The sequence below is a fragment of the Oryctolagus cuniculus genome, chromosome 1 (assembly GCF_051225735.1).
Source record: "Oryctolagus cuniculus isolate XC-2025 breed Fujian yellow rabbit chromosome 1, ASM5122573v1, whole genome shotgun sequence".
NCBI lineage: Eukaryota > Metazoa > Chordata > Mammalia > Lagomorpha > Leporidae > Oryctolagus > Oryctolagus cuniculus.
The window spans coordinates 105562975-105576878 of NC_142867.1; the positions used below are offsets into that span (position 1 = coordinate 105562975).

Here is a 13904-nt window from a genome sequence, read left to right on the forward strand (position 1 = left end):
CAAGACCCCAAACCTCACCTGCTGATACACAACCTGATCCTGGGCGAGACTGAGGCTTGGAGTCCTGGCATGATAAAACCTCCACTCTGATTTTCCTCTCCTTCCTCATTGCCAAAACACCTTGCCTACTAGAGACTCACTGGTCTTAAACCACAGAGGAGGGTATAATGAGGGGTGGCAGGTCAGAAAATGAGACATTGGAAGGGCAGGGTTGGCTCAAGGAGATCTCATAACACCTGCTCCAAGCGCGCGTGCACACACACACACACACACATACACACAGTGCTATACTTCTCAACACCAGAATGCAACTTTCACTTTCAGGGGAAACAGAGCTACCTCTCTCCAGGCAGAGTCCACCCCACCTTTCCCTTTCACTTATATACTCAGATCTTAAGATTACGCATTCCGGACAGAAGTAATCCAATCTTGCAGATGCAAGTAGAGGGCTGACTATCCCATAAACAATATCTGGCCAATTCAGCCCTACAAGCCCCTGAGTTTATGCAGCACAGGAACCAAATCAATACAGTCAATATGTCACTGCCAGCAGAGCATGAGTGGCTTCCAGCCTTGGGGGAGCACGACATGCTACTGGGTTGAACTAATCACTCCTTGGCATTTCAGGAGCAGTTGGGTTAGCAGATCACTGCACATGCATAATGAAAAACAGTAACTCACCCAGAAGGGGACGGAAAAGGGACACAGTAGGTTAGCCCCCAGAGAGGGGCAGTTAGTACTTACACAAGTCAACCTGAAGCCATATTGGTGAATCCTAGAGAGGGTGCAGATCTATATTGGAAGAAGAAAAGCCCAGGAGAAGGCTGAGGGAAATGGGGTCGCTTTGCACCACTCATTGCAGCAGTGGGATTATATCAGGGGTGATCCTTCTGCCGGGAGTCCCACACTTGAGGGGTTTAATATGTACAACTCGGGCTGGGGCGGGGAGGGCTGGGGGATAAATTCAAGATCTCGATTTTATAAACTTAAAATTCAGAGTCTGTGTACCTATGAATCATCCAGAAATACTTTAAAGATATAAATTCCTGAGCATCCATTTGGGAATCTCATTCAGCAGTTCTTCAGGGAAGAAGCAATAACACGCATTTTTAATCAGCTTCCGAGGTGATTCAGACACAGGCAGTTCATGAAAACAAAGCAAAACAAACAAGTGGCAGAGACCCCTACAGCAGACCTGACTCTGCCCCTCTCCAGGCATCGCTCATGCTCAGGCTGTGCAGGAAAGGGGAGAAGGAACTCAGAATCCTCTTTAGGAGCCCAAGGCTGGGACTACCATGGCTTGCAGTTGGGTACAGGTTTAATCCCCCAAATCTCTTCCCTGTCTGGAGTTCAGACAGCGTGAAAACCCCTAGAAACTAACAGGCCAGGGATTGTGAACACTTCACACGGAAGTCTCAGGCAGGAGTTGAGAAACCCAGCAAATTTGCTTGCTGACTCTGGAAATTGTCCACTCTCTCCACCCACCCTCTTCCAACAGCAGTCTAAGGAGGGGAGGCAAAAGAATGCTGTCTTTTTCAAGCGATCCCAATGCTCTAGGATAAATCGGGGGTAAGTACAAGGATTTTCATAGGACCATGGGGGGGGGGGGTCCACGGAAACCTTGTTCCCTGAGGAGAAGCAAAGATTATCCTAAAAGGTTTCTAGCCTGGTCAAAACCTAGAAATTACTGGATCTACAGCAGCATCTAGAAAGCGTCCACCAAGTGCCTGATGCCTCATCCAACCCCTACAGCCCCAGCACCTAAAGCGCGGGGCCTGGCAGGCAAGAGTGTCTCGCTCAGGCAGCTTCCCTGCAGCTCAGAGCAGGGCCTGTCCCCGCGGAGCTGCCGCGCTGTGCCTCGTGTCCATGGCGAAGCCTGTTGTGTAGACGCACAGGCACCCTCTTACCTCTGCTCTTGGAGAGGCGCCTCACAGACCGTCCGCAGAGGACAGCGATGGGGACGCGCGCGGTCTGCCGCTTAGGGCTGCCTCTCGTTTCCGCACGGCGCCTGGCGGGGCTCCAGGTTCAACCCAGAGCTGGACGGTCACCCCCCGCCCCCGCCTCTGCGTCCACCGTCAGTCCACAGGGGTCGGGACTCCCGCCCTCGCTCCCTGAGTGGGTCTCGAACCGAGCGGAGGCGAAGCAGAACGCGCGTTCAGGACCAAGGCCAGCGCGAGCCGAGGCGTGGGAGAGACGGGCCAGGGCCACGGCCCTGCTCCTCCGGTCCCTCGCTTCTGCCGTTTCAAATGTTAAAGTCTGGGGTCGCCCCAATGCGGAGCTGCCAAAAATCAACCCTTCCCGCTACGCGGCGGGCGGAAACTCCGGTGCGCGCTCTCGGGCAAGGTCGGAGCCGCTCGCCCTCCGAAGCCGCGCGGCCCACGGGCTCGCTCTCGGGGCTGGCCGGGCCGTGCTCGTGGCCGGGACTCCCGCTCGGGCGACGCGGGCGGTGCTGGGGAGAAGGGCGGGGACGTCCCGGGCCAGCAGCCCGACGGAGGGCGCGCGGGGAGCCCGAGTCCAGCGGCCGGGCAAACTTCTGTCCCCGCCACGCCGCCCTCGAGCCCCCACCGCCTGTCTCCGGGGCCCTGCCGGGCCCGGCCGCCGACGCTCCATCCGGTCGGGGCTTACCTTCAAGCCATAGGGCGCCCGGGGGCAGAGACGGCACCGGCTGCGCGAGGCTCCTGGCGCCCGCTGCATCCACGCGCGGCTGCCCCTCCGGCAGCCGTCCTGGACCGCCGCTCTCCTTGGCGGGCGCCTGGTCCCGGCCCCGCCGCGCCGTGCAGAGCCCCGGCGGGCAGCCGCTCGGCCGGCTCGGGCCCGCGAGGAGCAGTGGACGGGCCGCGGCGGGGCGGGGAGGGGCCGGCGAGCGGGCGGCGGGCTGCACGGGGACGAGGCGCGGAGGCGGCGCGGCACGGCGCGCGGGAGGCGGCCGGTTCCGGCACTGAGGCTGGACAGCTTCGCGGCGCCTGAGCGCCGGGAGCGCCGAGGGGGTGGGCGGGGCCGCCTGGCCACGAGGCTGCTGGGGCCCCGCCCCTAGGGTCGGCGCGCCCCGCCCCTCCCCGCCGCGCCGGCGAGCCTGCTCCGCGTTGCGGAGGCCTGGGGTCTGGAGGCGTCCGCCCTCCGGCCGGGGCTGCGGGCTGAGCTCGCGCTACGCACCGGGGTAACGCAGCGGCTGTCTTGGTTAAGCATCTTCAAGGGAGCCAGAAGGCAAGGGTCGGGTGTAGGGAAGGAACCCGGGTCGGTTTTACGTCTTGGGATCTCTGGGGTCAGTTCGGTTGCTGGACTCTTCCGGAGGAAAAGCCTGCTTGGAGTTGACCTGGGACGGGAATGTGAAAGGCGGCTTTGGGGACTCCAGCTCACATCGGACTCCCAAAGGAGAGCCTGGTGGGGAGTGGTGGGAGAGGAAGAAAGTGGTGGTGAGGACTGCCCCGCGGCCGCCCTGGGCCAGAGGAGCCTCCTGTTCCTTCCCTTCCCCTCTCCTCTCCTCATTCCTTCAGCTGTTAGCTCCTTCTGTTCTGCCTCCCCCGCACTGTCAGAGGCAGGGGCCACAGGCTCCTGTTCCCACATGCCGCCAGTCCAGAGTGGAGGCCCTCGGGAAAATACCGGTAACACACCGCTTACCTGCGGCTTTAACGGGTGCACATAAAAGGACGCCCTCCCAGGAGCCCGCACTGGGGAGGAGACAGCTGCCCTGCCTTTGCCCGGTGTGCGAATCTGAACTGTCCCCCGCTCCTGCAGGAGCGAAAGGAAGATAGGCAGCGGTCAGGAGCCCTAACATTTTGTCGTCATTGCTTTTAAAGCAATCAAACCCAACCGTTGTGATTTCCCTTGTACAGCCTTGAGCCGTTCTTCCCAAGGTTTCGTCCACTCACGGAGGGGCTTGATACCTCCCAACTCAGCACCCCTACAGGTTCAGGACCAGGTGAGCCTCGCGCTAGAGTGAGCCCTGAGATTGGTGTCCTGCCTCTGTCACCTGCTGTTTGCATCAGCTTGCGTTTGGATCACCTGCCTCAATCAATCTTGCCGAGCCTCGGTTTCCCTATCTTTAAATTGGGGCTAATGACACCTGTCTCTCTGGGCTGCACTGAGGATAACAGATGAGGATGTCTTAGACAAACTGCAATATGAGCAACCTCCCGCCCCTGCCCCTGGCTGCGAGATGTGGGGAGGTGAACCTCACTCTGTCAGAAGAAGCAGGAGCCAGATGACTTCCACAGGGAGGCACCAGCCCAAGGACACAATCACTCTGTGCTGCCTTTTTTACCCTGATCTCGCATGGCTGAGTGAATTTAATGCTGGCTGTGAGTGAGACGGATGGATCTTTTAGTTTTCAATTAGCAAACGCCTCGATCTTTAAACAAGCGGCTCTGCCAACAGATGCACTGAGTGATTGATGACAGGCAACATCTGTGGCCACATTGTGGCTGCACCAGAGGCTCCCAGTCCTCTGGAGGTCATTCGGTGCCTCCCCTGCCTCTAGGCAGAACTGTACCCTGTCCAAGTGGGCAGGATGGGGGCAGGACATCCGCTTTCCTTATAGCTGTCCTGGGTAACAGGCCACAGCAGCCTCCCTGGATTCTTTGCATGTTCAAGAGCCTAGGAGTTGGGAGGTAATTCCTGGTGTGCTACCTGCATCTTTATTTCTGCTTTTTTCATTGTTGAAAAGGACAAGTCAGTGGATCATAATAGGGGTTGGGGTCTGTTGTAGTCCATTTGGATCACTGTAACAACATACCATAAACTAGACAACTTACAAAGGACAGAAATGTATATCTCACAGTTCTGCAGACTGCGAAGTCCAAGGTCAAGGCACCCACAGATTCAGTGGCTGGAGAGGGTCTGCTTCCAGGTTTGTGGAAGGCACTGTCTGTGTCCTCACATGATTAACAGGACAAATGAACTCCCGTGGACCTCTTTCATGGGGGCACTGATCTCTTTCATGGGGGCTCATGACTTAGCTCCACCTCCTAAGGTATCAATCCTAACCTTGGAGGTAAGGATTCCAGCATATGAACTTGGGGTGGACACACAGCTTCAGACCATAGTAGGGCTAGATGATGCGGTAGGGGCAGGTAGGAGGTTTGCTGGCCCATTGTAATCAGGAAACAAACGACTGGGCCAACAGAGAATCAGGGGGAGTTAGGATTTCTTCCTGCGCTCTAACAGCTGCCCTCCTCGGGCGAGAAGGAGAGCTGACTGGGGCTGGGGAAGGAGGAACCCTCTCCGGTCTCAAACTCTGACCCACCTACAGAGCCACAAGACTGTCACAGCCCTTCAGAAAATCATGCCACAGAACACAACGCAAGTGCTCTCATCAGTGGGGTTGGAAGGCCATTTAGCAGCAACCCTGGCGTCACTCAGGACTTTGTCTGTGTTCTGAACTTTAGCACCCAGGCAAATCCTGAGTATTTCTGAGGTCCAGGATCCTCAAGTATAGAGTGGTAGCAGAGATCTACGGGCAGTGGTCTGGCAAAGATCCATTGGAAATGGCAAGTGATGCAAGTGATGCTTGCAAGTGATGCTCAGTGCCTTTTCCTCCCAGCCAGGGCTTTAGCTAGAGAAGAACGGAAGGGCACGCCCAAGTTCCCCCTCTGCACTCAACCTGCTTTCAGATGAAAACCGAGATCATAATTTTAAAGCTCTGGGAACTTTTCTTTGGTCGTCCTTGTCTTTCACCATTGTTGTTATCCCATTTCCAACTGGATTCCTTGCCTGCATGTTCTGGGTAGGCAGATCATCTGGGTCAAAGGCAGTGTGGGGCGAAGAGAAAATGAACTTGTTTACACTTGCTTATGTCTCACCAAGTGCAGAAAGCATTAGACATGTGCAGAATTCTTGGTTACTGATGTTGCTGAGAGATCCACAGCCCCAGGTGGGAAAAAGCCATCGAGGAGACTTACTGAGGGTGGATTAGGCTGGCAATCCCCAAGGGAGGGCTGGAGGAGGAGAGGAGGGCCCCTCTCAGACCAAAATGCAGGGGAGCAGAGAGCTACCTGAGAGTTTTGACATCTGCGTGCCCTTAGAGAATGATTTCCCCATTGGTGCACTCAAATGGGCTTTCCCGCCTCGGAGTGAAATGGACCTTTGTAGATGTGCTGAGCCTCCTCCTATTTTGAAATAATAAAGAATACAGGTGTGAAGCAAAATTATGAAGTTTATTATATGGCTCTTCAGAACTACAAAACAGATAAATTGGGTTGCAATTATCCATATTCCAAATTTATTTAATGGCTTAATGGAAATAAGTCATAAAGTATACATTTAATGTGTGCGCTCATGGCCACAATGGCATTATTTAGAATAGCCTAAAGCTGGTAGAAACAGCTCAAGTATTTGTCAATATGGACAAACAAAATGTGGTGTATACATACGCCAGGGTATGGGTCAGTCCTCAAAAGGAGGGAATTCTCACACAAGCTACAACACGGACGAACCTCGAGACGTTATGGAAGGTAAAATCAGTCAGTCACAAATGGTCAAATGCTGTAAGATTCGACTTACATGCGTTACCTGGAGCTGTTAGCCCTAGGGACAGAGGTTGGAGTGGCAGTTGCCAGAGATAGGGGGGAGGAGTGAAAAGGGAGGTATTTAGTGGATAGGTAATGGGTGTGGGGTCTCAGCTGGAAGAGGAAAGAAGTTCTGTAGATAAAAGGTGGTGATGATTGCACAACAGTTTTGGTGTACTTAATACTACTGAACGGTTTGGTTAAATGGTTAAAAATCTCTATTACATGTTATGTGTCCATCCCACAATAAAATAATATATGCCTGTGTCAGTATTCACAGCAGTTGCCAACATATGTGAAAACAAAGTAACACATCTTGGCGATTCCCCGGTAAATAGGTGGGGAAGTGACTGAATTCAGAGAACCATCACTTTATAGACAACTTCTGAAGTTCTGTTTAGAGAAGTGCAATTGGTACTGGCTCTCAGTGTTTCAGCCCCTTCTGTGGATAAGAGGGGATTTCCAAAAGCTCATGGGAAAATGGGATTCAACAACAGGCTTTATTTGGTGCAAAAATTTTCTGAAATTTTAGTGTAGATTTGCATACTACACATTTCCCATGAACTTTTTGGATACGTCTCATAATAGATTTACCTTCCAATAGCCGTGTGATGTCAAGAATGTCATTGATTTGGGAGTGCCCTGGGCAGGTTACGAAGGGCTCCCCTTGCACAGGATGGGAGCAGGCCATGAAAGGAGGGTGACAGATTTCAGGTACTGTCAACGCACGGTCCATTCAATTACTCAAGTTCTGAATGGAGTTGTGCAGTTCGGAGAAAGCTGTCAATGGGGAAGAAAAACCCTATCCCTCGCTTGCTTTGTTGAGGGTGAGTGAATAAGGCGCAGTGGCGATTTTAGTCTAGAAAGTAGCCGGCAGCATCCGGGGCTCTTTGCCTCACGACCAGCTCCTCTGCAGGTGCTGCCCGTCTCTGAGAGCTACGCCTGCAGCTGCTCACGGCCTCTGTTTACCCAACACAATCAGGGAGCGTGGTGGTGAGAAACAAACACTTCTGGCAGCTGACGAAGAAAGGGAATTTATTGAACATACTGGAGTAGCTCACAGACTCACAGGGGAGATGAGGGAGGGAGCCAGGATTGTAAAATAGGCAAGGACACAAAAAAGCTAGTTCCATCCAGACTCAAGCCTGAGTCACAGTTCAGCGTGACTAACGTAGCTAATTGCAGGGTACCAGATGGCATCTCTGCTGCTGCTGGCATCCGACACTGGCATCCCCCGGCTCTCTGTCCTGTCATTCCTGGAAACCGGAAGTTGTGGCTACTTGTGCTAGCTCTAGAATGGACTCTCCACGGACCTGCTTCTCTAAGTCATCAGCTCCTGAGTCAAGAGCTGGAGCAGCTGCTTCTCCCTGGGTGAGCTGGATCACGAGCTGCACCCTTGCATGGGAAGAGGGCTCTGCCTGCCACCCAGCACCACATAGTGAGGGGTTCTCCAGCACAGGCATGGAGCTAAATAACAACAAGGATCCACTGCATTGCAGATCCAGTGGGAAAGACGGATCACTGATTCCTGTCCATTCTCCTTCCTGAATGCCATACAAATCCTCCCACTCTCTCCACCCCCAGCCGCCCTGCGACACATGCAATCATCCTCTCGTGCAGATTATTACAAAGCCTCCTAATGGCTCTCTGCTCTAGCCCAGCTCCCACACTGCATAAGAATGCGGTTTCTAAAGCAGAAATCTGATCCTGTCACTCTACTTTAAACCCCTCAAAGGTTTTCCTGTTGCCTTTGAGATAAGTTCTAATCTTGCTAAAATGGATTTAAAGTTTGCTGCATCTGTCTTTTCCTTTTTCCAGCTTCATCACTGGTACTTTTCCCTCCAAGTGAATGAATCAGTGAGCCCTGTGAAGGGTGGCAGTGATGATCTAGTCAAGAGTTTCCCAAATGTCCAATAGAAAGAGCTGGGAGATTAAGAGAAAAAAAAAGCACAAATTTGAGGATTCGATGCCAGATGTGCTAGGGCAGAATTTGGAAGGCAGAGATTGGGATCTGTACTTTTAAAAAGCCAACCAGGGATTCTAAGCACCAGCTGGCCGGCACAGAGAGGAAGTCCTAAGCTAATCCATACCCTGAGGCCTGGAGAGGTTAACATTCAATGTATAGGAATTATGTTGGTGTTGCGATGAACAAAACTTCAAGAACAGTTAGCGTGATACATGTGGTGCTATACATAATCATTATTGTGCCACATGGTAATTAGGCATCACTAGTGAGGAAGCTATTCAGACAAAGGACTATTGTTACAGTTAGAGAAGCCCAGTATTTGGGGGCCCCTCTCGGGGGAAAGGTTGGCATTGCAATGAGATCCAAGTTGGCTGCTTGCACTCTGACAGATCTGATGACAGGTGAGTCTACCCAGGGAGTTGAAAAGTTAGGTGGGAGCTGAGTTGCTGTGAGTTGGTTCAAGGCAAGCCCTCCAACCAGACCAACCTGACTGGGAAAGACAAAACAGTTCTGGCCCCTTCTTTCAGGGAGGGGTTTGTTTGGAATGAGTTGGGCATCCTGGAGGGAAGGAGGGGAAACAGTTGTAGACCTCAGGTCCTTTCTCCTGTAGGAACACATGGAAGCATGGAATTTAAAGGTATCTCTTTTTCTATCTACTTTCAGCAAAAACATCTTACTCATATACTGGGATTGCCCAGGCCTTGCCCTGTGGACACAGACTAAACATCAACTGGATGTACTGTTGCACAATCATGTGCCGCCTTCATGGGAAACTGCTCCTCTCGTGTCTGGAGAGCCCAGGCAACCCATCCATGAGGTGTCTGACCCAAGAAGTCCTTTCTCAACTAAAAATCAGGATTAGCTGGGACAACTGGTTTTTTTCCTGTTAGGAATTTGCGCTCTGAGTTTCTCTAGAGAGAACTGTTCTGTTGGCACTGGGAGCAGAAACTGACGCAGAGGGAAGTCCGGAGGAGCAAGGATCATGAGCAAGCATGAGCAAGCGACATGTATGAGTAAACCAAGATTCTCAATAAGCCAGAGAGATGAGCCTGAGGAATAACCAACACAAAGAGGCAGTCATGCAGAGTAAAAAACATCTCAGTGGAGATGAAAACTGTGGAGGGTGACAATCTGTCCTGACGCCTACAACTACTAGGATCTGGCCCAGTCTTCCAGATCTGGTCTCTGCAAAAGTCCAAGAGGGCTGCAGCTCCTGCCTTTCTCACACATCTCGGTTAAACCCTCCCTGGTACCCCTGAGGCTCAGCCCCGTGAATGAGCTTTCCAATTTTCTTACTTCCACGTTCTTCCCCACATGCACTTACTTCCTCCAGGTGACCCAAGAAAGCCTCCAGTCTTTACCATCTAAAGAACCTAATACATCTGCCCCAATCTGGGACCTATTTGTGAACAATGGCTTCCCCAGGCCCTCCCCGGGTACCCAGATTGGTGCTCTGAGCTGGGTGAGTGCTAACCTCACTCACTAGGGACTCTTCTTAGATTTCTCCACCTTCGTCAATTTCAAGTCAAGACCTGGAAAGGACAAATGAAGTAGCCGGACATGGGGACCCAGTGGTCTAATCAAACAGAAGGAGACTCAAGTCAAAGGCAGAAGGCGAGCTGGAAGCCCCCTGAAAATGACCTCCCTGTGGTCCCCTGGGCGCTTCTGCCTGGCTTCCCTGGCTGCACGGCACACCTCAGTGTCCCCTGTGCTCTCTGAACTCATGGCGCCCAAAGAACCCTGCAACCTGCCCCACCCTATCCTTCTTCCTTTGATGTGAAGTTTCCCTTTCCCCTGAGATCAATCAAGAAAGTGATATTTTTCAACTTCAGAAAACTAAAGTGAAACCAAAGACAGCCAGAGACAAATAATGGAAAGACCAAGCAGGACACATCCTGTTTGTCTGGCACACATTCTTTATTATCCTGGGCTCCTGACATCTCACTCAGACCACCTCACGGGCTCACTCTGGTTGATTCGGGTTCGGATTTGTATCCAGGTTGGACCATCCAGGAATTCTGTTTTTGCCAGAATTGGTCCCCTGGCCTCTCTCTTCTGTGGGACTTCCTTCCACACCTGTTTGACTGCTCTGTAGTACAATGGTCACTCTGGTCACTGTCAGATTCAGCCTCTGGACCTTCAACTTCCTTATGTCCAGGCTCTTGTGTCAATACCTTTTCCACTAGGGAGGTTTCTGAGATCTTGAGAAATCTACCTGTGGCCCTAGCCCAAGCCTAAATGTGCTGATTGCCAGTGAGAAAGAAAGAAGCAACTCTTCCCTGGGATTTACTCTGCTGCAGACTCTGTGGTTCACATGTGGGCGGGCGTCATGCCAATGAGTCCTCCCGGCTCCTCAGACTTCTGGATGCTGAACAGACCCTGTGAATAGCTTGAGAAGGGAGGACCAGGATTCAAAACTGGCTTCTCCAAACACTGAGCCCACTGCTTTGCCAATCAGGCGTTCACAGAGCAGCTAAGTCTGGGAATGCAAAGAGGTTCTCACGTCACGTGTCAGTTCTGAGGCCCAGTAGCGGCCTGGAGTGTGCTTGGAGGAGGAAGATGAGGCCACATCTGTGCCCAGTGGGAGAGTAAATCAGGATAAATTAGAGAGGCCTGGTGGGGGGTAGCTGGAAGGGGTCATATCTTTGCCACTCATGGGCCAAGCCATTGTTGTGGCAGCCACATGGGCTTAGCAGCAGGCATCATCGTCCCCAGAAACTCTCTGCTTTACAGATCCTATGACAATATGACCTTTGGGAGTTACTAAACCTCTTTAGGCCTCAGTTATTTTGCCAGTGAGATAAAATGAAGTGTAGTACGTCCCTCATAGGTTTTGGGAAGTGTGAACTGACAACACTTCTAGAGCACAGGCGATTGACACATGCTCATTGCTGTTGCTATTGCCTACTAGGAAGAACCCAGAGCCTGCACTGTTGCACAGTCAGCTTCCTGCTTCTATGTTCCAGCGTGGTGAAAAACATCCAGTCTTCTCAAATGCCTCCTTCAAACGCCAGTGCATCTGTGACAACCGACCCTGGGTCTGGGTTTCCTGTTGAGTCTCACTATTCTCCACTCTACTGTTAGAATCTCAGATTCTCTGCCCCCCCCCCGCCCCCCCCCCCAGGAGACCCCCTTGTGGATGTGATTACACGTCTTGATTGTTTCATTAAGTCCCATTTCAGAGTGGCTGGTAAATACCTGTAGAATGTGGAAGCTAATTATCATCTTAATTGGAGAGGATGAACTGGTATATAATATGTGTGATTTAATTATCAAGGTAAACCTTGTAAAGGTTAATGAGAAATCAAAACTCATAACCAAAGGTTCTGAAATTGCTGGGCAGGTAATTCACAAGCTTTGGCAAGAAGAGAGATGACCCCTGGGACTATGGCCCAGCAGGCTGCTGACCGTTTGACTTGCTTGGACAGAAGATTGGAGCCATTGCCTTTCCAGTAGAAAGGAAGGTGCTTGGGGTCCAGATATTTCTGGACATTCATTTATTTTATCAAGTCTGTCTGTCTGTCTATCTATCTATCTATCTTTATCTCATTTCTATCCAGCTTTTCCCCAGCTTTTTTGAGGTTTATAGAGGATCTTCAAGAACTTCATGGGAAGTACATATTATGAACACATCATATATGGATTTCAAGATTTTTTGCACTGCAAATGTATGTTTGAATTCCACGTTTCCATGAACTTTTTAGAGTGTCCTCGTATAGGAAGCATTTCTTAAGGGTCTTGTCGTTTCCTAGTGAGTTGGGGCTACCTCTTCCTCCAGGGACACCACAGGGGGAGTCCTGGGAATTACGAGATCTGTTCAAGGTGCTCTCCAGGCCCTGGAGGGCCTCTTCCCAGAAGAACCTGCAGTACTGCTTCTCAAGCCTACACAGCCCTGCCTCGTATCTGTGCTGCCTTGCCCTTGGCTTACCCCTCCTCTCCCCCTGCTTGGACTTGCTCCATTGCAATGCAAAATCCCACAGTTCCCTTTAGAACCAATCCTGTGGTCAACAAGCCTCCCTGTTCCCTCTGAGTCTCTGGCCCAATGGCCTCTCCTCTTCCCAGCATGACAGAGATTTGGCTGTCCCCCAGAGACGCCGCTTCCCCTGCAGGCCTCTCTGCTGGCAGCTGCTCTTCCTTCCACAGCCCAGAAATGTCTCTGTCAGGGGCTGGAGACGTCGCAGCCTCCGTGCTCCCCAGTGGGGCTTTCAGACTTTTCGCTTCTACTTTCAGATGGGGCCTCTGTCTACCCGCTCCCATCCCTGTCTTCTCCAGGGGCCCAGGGTCAGCTTCCCTCCACTGACCACTCTGCTTTCACCCCACAGTTTCCTGCTCCATCCCCAGTCCGCTGTCATCCTGGGTGACTTCATTGTCTTCCTGGAACTCACCCAACCACCCATCTCCTGGGATTCCCACTGCCCTGTTCTGAGCTCAAACTGCTTTTACCTCCTTGCTGCTTCACCGCGCCCAGCCCGCCCCGGTCAGCACCTAGGACAGCTCCCCTGTCTCTGGACTCGCCTTTGCCAGACTCTCTGACATGGGCCTCTGATCTCCCAGACACCCTACTCTTACCTTCAGCCTCAGCCACACCCCTGCTTTCCCGCACTCACTCACCCTTCAGCCCCCATTTCCTCTTCATCCTTCTCCCTCTAGCCCAGACCTACCTCACAGGTGACCACCAGAACTACTTTCTTGCCAATATCGTATCCTCTTGCCATTCCCATCCTCTGTATCATTTGCCCACTATTCTTTTTTTTAAGATTTATTTTATTTATTTGAAAGACAGAGTTACAGAGAGAGGTAGAGACAGAGAGAGAGAGGTCTTCCATCCTCTGATTCATTCCCCAGATGGCCGCACCAGCCGGAGCTATACTGATCCAAGGCCAGGAGTTTCCTCTGGGTTTCCCATGTGGGTGCAATGACCTGGGCCATCTTCTACTGCTATCCCAGGCCATAGCAGAAAGCTGGAGTGGAAGAGGAGCAGCTGGGATTTGAACCGGCGCCCATATGGAATGCCAGCGCTTCAGGCCAGGGCTTTAACCCACTGCGCCACAGCGCTGGCCACTGCCCACTATTCTTTCTTCCTCCCTCTCTTTGCCATGGCTCGCTGCAGGCAGAGTGTTTCCCCCTGACCCGGGAGTACCGTAATGGAGGGTTTCAGGTGACTCATGATGGACAGTGGGATGCAGGCAGTGCTGATAATGCACCAGAGCTTTGAGCAAGACCTTGTGTGTTTCCGACTTCCCACCTTTGCCTACACCAAGAGAAGGGCATGGTGTGGCCAGCTCCCTGATCAAGGGGAACAGAAGGCAGGTGGGTCAGCCAGTGCAGGCAGGACCTGCGGCACGATGCAGAGGCACCTATCCAACCTGCAGACACACGAGTGAGCTGAATGAACGCTGATTGCTCCCATAAGCCGCTGAGATGGAGTGGGGAGG

The 13904-nt window shown here is 52.4% G+C and overlaps 1 protein-coding gene across 3 annotated transcripts in view; it reads right to left on the reverse strand.

The window, feature by feature from the left end:
- The window catches only part of DRD2 (dopamine receptor D2), a 59124-nt gene extending 55173 nt beyond the window's left edge, over positions 1-3951 (reverse strand). For 2 of the 3 annotated variants that reach the window (XM_051849227.3, XM_051849221.3), the window contains exon 1: positions 2626-2984. The gene's annotated coding sequence lies outside the window, so the exon portion shown is untranslated. Of the gene's footprint in view, positions 1-2625; positions 2985-3618 lie in introns of those variants that run through there. The other variant, XM_089312737.1, reaches the window with a different exon arrangement.
- Between the last annotated feature and the right edge of the window lie 9953 nt (positions 3952-13904).